This window comes from Odocoileus virginianus, chromosome 19, assembly GCF_023699985.2.
Source record: "Odocoileus virginianus isolate 20LAN1187 ecotype Illinois chromosome 19, Ovbor_1.2, whole genome shotgun sequence".
NCBI lineage: Eukaryota > Metazoa > Chordata > Mammalia > Artiodactyla > Cervidae > Odocoileus > Odocoileus virginianus.
In genome coordinates this window covers 26706942-26715135 of record NC_069692.1, presented here as the reverse complement: position 1 = coordinate 26715135, position 8194 = coordinate 26706942, and the positions used below count along the sequence as shown (strand labels likewise).

Sequence of the window (8194 nt, the reverse complement as noted above, 5' to 3'; positions counted from 1 at the left end):
TGCTGTGGGGACTGAAGGTTCATTTTCTTTATTGTGAACCAACTGGTTTGCACAGTAACATTGGGTGAGTGTTTGATGTCCCCCTGAGTTGAAGAGCAAAGTGTGTAGTGAAGGAAGTAAGCCTGGGACACAGGGGCCCAAGTACATATAGTTCCTCTGTGAGTCTCCCTCTGAGCAATCAGGCAGCCTATCTACAGTTCATGGCTTTCTTATCTATAATGCCAACCACAATATTCCCATTTGAAAACCAAGTGTGCATATTACCCAGAATATTTACTCTGGACCACAGCCAAAACTTGACTCATATTGATTAATGCATACACTGTTCATGGTTTTTGTTGGTCCTCCTTATTCTCCCCGCTTCTCTGGGAACTGACTGTACTCCCAAGCCAGAAGTCGGCATGTGAGCTGGACTAGATGAAACAATAAGTACTCTCTACCCTTCTGTGGTCAGTGATCCTGCCAGTGATGGGAACATGACTCAGGATAGACCCATCAGAGTCCTGCCCAGGATTGTATCCAGCTGGACTCCATTTGCAAAACAAATTATAAGACTGAGCCATTCATTCAAGTAGCCAGAAGACTGTAGCACTGGTCCAGGGAAAACAGCTGACTGACCTCGGGCAAGTCACTTAAACTCATTGGATTGAAGTTCCTTCTTCTACAAAGTGAGAACTCTGATCATGACCTCCTGGAAAGTTCTGACATTCAGAGGTGAAACCTCTCTTTTTCCTTTTATGTAGACACTGAACCAAAACAACCTGTCAGCTAAAGTCTACTGCTGTGAATTTAGTCTATTGATTTCTTCTCAGTCCAACAGCTGGGTTTTCCAGAAACTCAGATAATTGCAATTGGAGGCCAAAAATAAAAAAGCACAACATAAAAAAGAATCATACACCATGACCAAGTGGGATTCTTCCCAAGGATGGTTCAACATATGAAAAACAATCAATGTGATACAACACATAAACAAAAGACAAAAACCACACGATCATCTCAATATATGCAGAAAAAGCATTTGACAAAATTCAACATCTGTTCTTGATAAAAACTCTTACTAAGGTGGGTATAGAGGGAACATATCTCAAAAGTGTAAAAACTGTTTATGACAAATCCACAGCCAACATAATACTCAATGGTGAAAAGTCAAAAGGCTTCCCACTAAAATCTGGAATAAGACAAGGATACCCACTCTCACCACTTTTCTTCAACATAGTATTAGAAGTCCTAGACACAGCAATCAGACAAGAAATAAAAAGTATCCAAATTGGAAGGAAAGAGATAATATTGTCATTATACGTGGATGATATGACACCACATATAGAAAATCCAAGACTTCACACAAAAACTACTAGAACTGAAAAACAAATTCAGCAAGGTAGCAGGATATAAGATTAACATGGTAGCGTTTCTTCATACCAACAATGAAACATCAGAGAGTGTAAAAAAATATTAGCTTTTAAAATCTCCCCAAAATAAAATACTTAAGAATAAACCTCACTAAGGAAGTAAAAGACTTATACACTGAGAACTATAAAACATTAATAAAGGAATTTGAAGATGATTCAAAGAAATGGAAAGATAACCCATGCTCTTGGATTGCAAGAATTAATACTGTTAAATTGAACATGATACCCAAAGCAATCTTCAAGTTTAAGGTGATCCCTATCAAATTACACATGCCCTTTCTCACAAAACTACAACAAATAATCCTAAAATTCATATGAAACTATAAAAGACCCAGAATTGCCCAAGCAATCCTTAAGAAAAAGAACAAAGCACAAAGGCATAACCATCCCAGATTTAGGACAATGTTATACAAAGATACCATAATCAAAACAGTGTGATACTGATACAAAAGCAAGCATACAGATCAATGGAACAGAATAGGGAGCCCAGAAATAAACCCATACAGTCAGTTAAACCTATAGTCAATTAATCTTCGACAAAGTAGGCAAAAATATCCAGTGGGAAAAAGATAGTGTCTTAAGCAATTGGTATTGGGAAAGTTGGACAGCCTCATGCAAATCAATGATGTTAGAACATGCTCTCTCACCATATACAAAAATAAACTGAAAATGGCTTGAAGACTTAAATATAAGATATGGCACCATGAAACTCCTAAAACAGAACATAGGCAAGACATTCTCTGACATAAATCATACCAGTGTTTACTTAGGTTAGTCCCCAAAGCAATAGAAATAAAACCAAAAATAAATAAATGGGACCTAATCAAACTTACAAGCTTCTGCAGAGCAAAGTAAACCATAAACAAAATAAAAAAACCCTCAGAATGGGAGAGAATAGTTGCAAATGATGCAACTGATAAAGGCTTAATTTCTAAAATATACAAACAACTCATACAACTTGACAACAGCAACAAAAAAATAAAATAAACAACTCAATCAAAAAATGGGCAGAAGACCTAAAAAGACATTTCTCTGAAGAAGAAATACAAATGGTCAATAGGCACATGAAAAGATGCTTAGCATCACTAATTATTAGGGAAATGCAAATCAAACTACAATGATATAGCACCTCATGCCAGTCAGAATGGCCATCATTAAAAGGGCTACAAATCACAAATGCAGGAGAAGATGTAGAGAAAAGAGAACCCTCCTACACTGCTGTTTGGTGCAGCCACCGTGGAAAACAGCATGGAGTTTCTTTAAAAATTAAAAACAGAGTTACCATATGATCCAGCAATCCCACTGCTGTGCATACTTTCAGACAAAACTACAGTTTGGAAAGATACAAGAATGTTCACTGCAGCACTATTTACAAACAAGCACTATTTGGAAACAACCTATAAGTCCATTAACAGATGAATGGGTAAAGAAGATGTGGTATATATATATACATATTCATATGTATATATAGATATAATATATGATATATATATATAATATACTGTAGTTTTGCATAATATTACCATTGGTGAAAGTAGACAAAGATAAAGGATCATTCTGCATTATTTCTTCCAACTGTATATAAATCTACACGATCTCAATAAAAACCTATGGCTGATTCATGCTGAGGTTTGACAGAAAACAGCAAAATTCTGTAAAGCAATTATCCTTCAATAAAAAATAAATTAACTAAAAAAGAAAAAAGTTCAAAAAAAAGCTTCAATGGGGTAGGGGATTAAGAGGTATGAAACCTATCATGCATAAAATAAACAAATTACAAGGATATATTGTACAGCACGGGGAATAGAGCCAATATTCATAACAACTTTAAATGGAATATAATCTGTAAAAATATTGAATCACTACAATGTGCACCTGAAATTCTATCATACAATAAATTAACTATACTTCAATAAAAATTTTTGTAAAGTAAATTTTGTTTTTATACCAGTAAACAAAACAGGTAAAGCCTTTTATCCTGATAATCCAAAAAATGAATTCTTAACATGCGGCCTCATTTATCCAGGTCAGCTTTGTCCCTCATTTATGTTGACCTTGAAATCACAAAGAGGCAAGCAAACTAGCTGTCACGATTCCTATCTTACATGGTTTAATACTGATAGGGAATGTTTAGACCTCATCTTCATAAATACTAAAAGTGATTCACAAATTAAAAAAAGTAACATTTTATGGGTGTGCTAGTGGTAAAGAACTCACCTGCCACTGCAGGAGAAGTATAAGAGATCTTATACTTCTTATAAGAGATCTTATTCTTACACTATGCGAGTTTGATCCCTAGGTTGGGAAGGTCTCCTGGAGGAGGATGTGGCAACCCACTCAAGTAGTCTTGCCTGGGAAATCCCATACAGAGGAGCCTGGTAGGCTATGGTCCATAGGGTAGCAAAGAGTTGGACATGACTGAAGCAACTTAGAACATGTTATTGGGTTGGCCAAAAAGTTAGTTCAGGTTTTTCCATGTTACAGAAAACCTGAATGACCTTTTTGGCCAACCCCATACTTTTATAAATTAAGATGGAGAATGGCATATAGTAAAATTTTAAACAACCTTGCAGGAAACATCATTCACAAGGGTTTCACCACAAATAGTCCTTCAGTAGGACAGATTGGTAATATTTAAGGTATATTCTTCCCCAATACACAAAATTAGAAAGACAGAAAGAAAAAAAAAACACACAGGTACAAACGAAACTAAAGATATTTGTCAGTGGATACTTCATTGAACGTTCAATTCAGTTCAGTCACTCAGTCGTGTCTGACTCTTTGCGACCCCACGAATCGCAGCACACCAGTCCTCCTTGCCCATCATCAACTCCCAGAGTTTACTCAAACCCATGTCCATCGAGTCGGTGATGCCATCCAGCCATCTCATCCTCTGTCATCCCCTTCTCCTCCTGCCCCCAATCCCTCCCAGCATCAGGGTCTTTTCCATTGAGTCAATTCTTCGCATGAGGTGGCCAAAGTATTGGAGTTTCAGCTTCAGCATCAGTCCTTCCAATGAATATCCAGGACTGATCTCCTTTAGGACGGACTGGTTGGATCTCCTTGCAGTCCAAGGGACTCTCAAGAGTCTTCTCCAACACCACAGTTCAAAAGCATCAATTCTTCGGCACTCAGCTTTCTTCACAGGCCAACACTCACATCCATACATGACCACTAGAAAAACCATAGCCTTGACTAGACAGACCTTTGTTGGCAAAGCAACGTCTCTGCTTTTTAATATGCTGTCTAGATTGGTCATAACTTTCCTTCCAAGGAGTAAGGGTCTTTTGATTTCATTTAACATTACTAATATATATAAAATGTGAAGGCAGCTAAAAATTTTCTAGGAATATATGAATTAGTAAATTTTATTCCATTGAGTAATAGTGGAATGAATGGAGAATCTTGACAAAGCATTTTAAAAAGCTCCAGGTCCAGATGATTTCACATGTGAATTCCTTGAAATCATCAAGATCATATCTATCTATGCTATTTAAATCATTCCAAAGCATAGTAAAAGAATGCAAGCTTTCCAAATATTTTTCACAGCCAGCATAGTGCTGAAAAAAAAGGGAAAAAATTACAAATCAATTACAAAACACCCTAAGAATAAATACTGATGCAAGCTTCTTACGTAAAACATTACCAAGTGAATCCAGCATTAGATTAACAGAACAATATACCAAACCAAGTAGAGTTCATTCGAAAATGTAAAGCTGGTTCAGCATACAAATTCTATTAATAAAATTCATCATCATAATTTTTCAAGGTAAAAAAAATCACATCATTAAGAGATTCCAAAAGTCATTTAAAAAATTCCACATCAACTGCCAATTAATTTAATCCCCAGGTCAGGAAGATATCCTGGAGAAGGAAATGGCAACCCATTACAGTATTCTTCTCTGGGAAATTCCATGGACAGAGGAGCCTGGTGGACTATAGTCCATGGAGTCACAAAGAGTTGGACACATCCTGGCAGCTAAACAGCAACAACTATATTGTGCTCAACTGACAATTAAAACCAAAGTTTAAAAAATAGTGACACAAGGATGTCTTAAACATGACAAATTATATACTCAAAATAGTGTCACATTTAATAATTAAATATAAGAATTATTTCCATAAACATAATGAATAAGGTAAGGTTGTCTATGATTTAATCTTGTAGAAGTCCTTGTCAAACAACCAGAAATGGGAAAAAAGAGGTGCAAAATATTGGAAACAAAGAGACAAAATTATCATTTTTCAGATGCTGCTATCTACCTGAAAAACATGACAGGTTGAATTGCAAAGGTGTTAAAGCCTTTAGAGAGTTCTATTAGATGGTCAAATTAACATTAAAGACAAAGCTTTCTCAATTATACCTCAATAAAGCTGAAATGTTTTTTTAAACACTAAGCTTTCTTATATGTTAATAATATCAGTTAAAAAAAAAGATGGTATTCACAATAGAAACAAAATGCATAAGACATTTAGAAATAAACAAAATAAGTAATGCACAAATTAAGAAAACCATAAAACACCAAGAAACACTGAAGACAATATAAATAAATGAAGAGAAATGCCTTGCTTACACGGGAGTACTGCACATCTATTTTTGTCACCCTTGTTGTCATTGTTACTGCCTTTGTCCCGAGAACATCCAGCCCTCTGTTTCTGGAACAACTCCTGTTCTGTGGCTTCCCTGGTAGCTCAGGCAGTAAAGAATCCGCCTGCAGTGTGGGAGACCGGGGTTCGATCCCTGGGTCAGGAAGAGCCCCTGTGGAAGGTAATGGCAACCCACTCCAGTATTCTTGCCTGGAGAATTCCGTGGACAGAGGAGCCTGGTGGGCTACAGTCCATGGGGTCGCAAAGAATCGGATACAACTGAACGATTAACACTTTCAATTTCCCTTTCTGTGGGTTTCCTGCCCCACTGTGTGCAGACTTGTTACGCCTGTCACCTAAGTGTCCAGCCCTTTTTCAGCCAAGGGGTAAACAAGGTACCCAAGTGAGGATCACTGAATTCTCTCTCAGACTCTGAAAATTGAGCCTTGGACAGAAAGCTGGTGGAGCTGAGGAATTTGAGTGGAGCTGCAGATCACCACCATAAGTGCTCTGGCTCTTTTCATGCCCAAATCCAGTCTTTCACTTTTCTTCACATCTGTGAGCCCCTCCACATCCTTTCAGGAATTCATTTATTTTACGTTTTTTCTTAAGTCAGTAAAAATTTGTTTCTGATTTTTTTCAACCAAATAACTGTAACTGACTCAATAATAGACATACTATTATAATGATGTCAATTACCTTTAAATTAATCTATTATTCAATACAATACAGGCTCAGCTGGTTAGGAATTTGCCTGCAATGAAGGAGACCTGGGTTCGATCCCTGGGTTGGGAAGATCCCCTGGAGAAGGGAAAGGCTACACACTCCAGTATTCTGGCCTGGAGAATTCCATGGACTGTACAGTGCATGGGGTCACAAGGAGTTGGACACAACTGAGTGACTTTCACTTTCAGTTTTCAATAAAATACACACCAAAATCATAACAGAAATGGAACCAAGCAGTCTTAAATTTCATCTTGAATCACCATCAACTTTGGTTCCATGTTAGAATCATCTGATGAGTTTTCACAACTCTCTTTTCCCAGGATGAATCCTAGAGCAATTAAATTAGGACATCTGGGAGTAGGACAAAGTGTTTATTAGAGCTCTTTGAGTGACCAAGATGTGCTGCCAACACTGAGAATTACTTCTTTAGAAGAATAAACATGTAAGACTAGTGAGAAATTTCTAGGGAGGAAAAAAGAAAAAATGAGTAGGGCAATTGAAATATAAAGCTATAGTAAGTACATTCTCTCTATGCCAGCCCTTCAAGATGCCGAAGGGAAAGAAGGCCAAGGGGAAGAAGGTGGCCCCGGCCCCGGCCATGGTGAAGAAGCAGGAGGCCAAGAAGGTGGTCAACCCCCTGTTCGAGAAGAGGCCCAAGAATTTTGGCATTGGACAGGACATCCAACCCAAGAGGGACCTCACCCGCTTCGTCAAATGGCCCCGCTACATCCGGCTGCAGTGGCAAAGGGCTATTCTCTATAAGCGGCTGAAAGTGCCTCCTGCAATTAACCAATTCACCCAGGCCTTGGACCAACAAACAGCTACTCAACTGCTTAAGCTGGCCCACAAGTACAGACCAGAGACAAAGCAGGAGAAGCAGAGGCTGCTGGCCTGCACTGAGAAGAAAGCCGCCGGCAAAGGCGACGTCCCCACCAAGAGGCCACCTGTCCTTACAGCAGGGGTCAACACTGTCACCACCCTGGTGGAGAACAAGAAGGCTCAGCTAGTGGTGATCGCTCACGATGTGGATCCCATCGAGCCCGTGGTCCAGAGGAAGACATGCACCACTGTAGCCTTCACACAAGTCAACTCGGAGGACAAGAGTGCCCTGGCTAAGCTGGTGGAAGCCCTCAGAACCAATTACAACAACAGATACGAGATCCGTCGTCACTGAGGAGGCAATGTCCTGGGGCCGAAGTCAGTGGCTCGCATCGCCAAGCTGGAAAAGGCTAAGGCCAAAGAACTGGCCACCAAGCTGGGCTGAGTGTACACTATTGAGTTTTCTGTACATGAAAGTAATAAAAAAGCTTCTTCAGCTGGAAAAAAAAAAAAGCTATAGTAAGTAAAGCAATGTACTCCTAGCATAAGAACTGACAGACAAATAAATAGAACAAAATGCATACTCCAAAAGAGTCAAATCCAAATCCATACAATTGAAAATATAATAGATATGGCATTTAAAATCATTGGGG

General features: G+C 38.4%; 1 pseudogene; it reads left to right on the top strand.

The window, feature by feature from the left end:
* The first annotated feature begins 7262 nt into the window (after window positions 1-7262).
* Window positions 7263-7984, top strand: LOC110136581 (large ribosomal subunit protein eL8 pseudogene; annotated as a pseudogene).
* The last annotated feature ends 210 nt before the right edge of the window (window positions 7985-8194 follow it).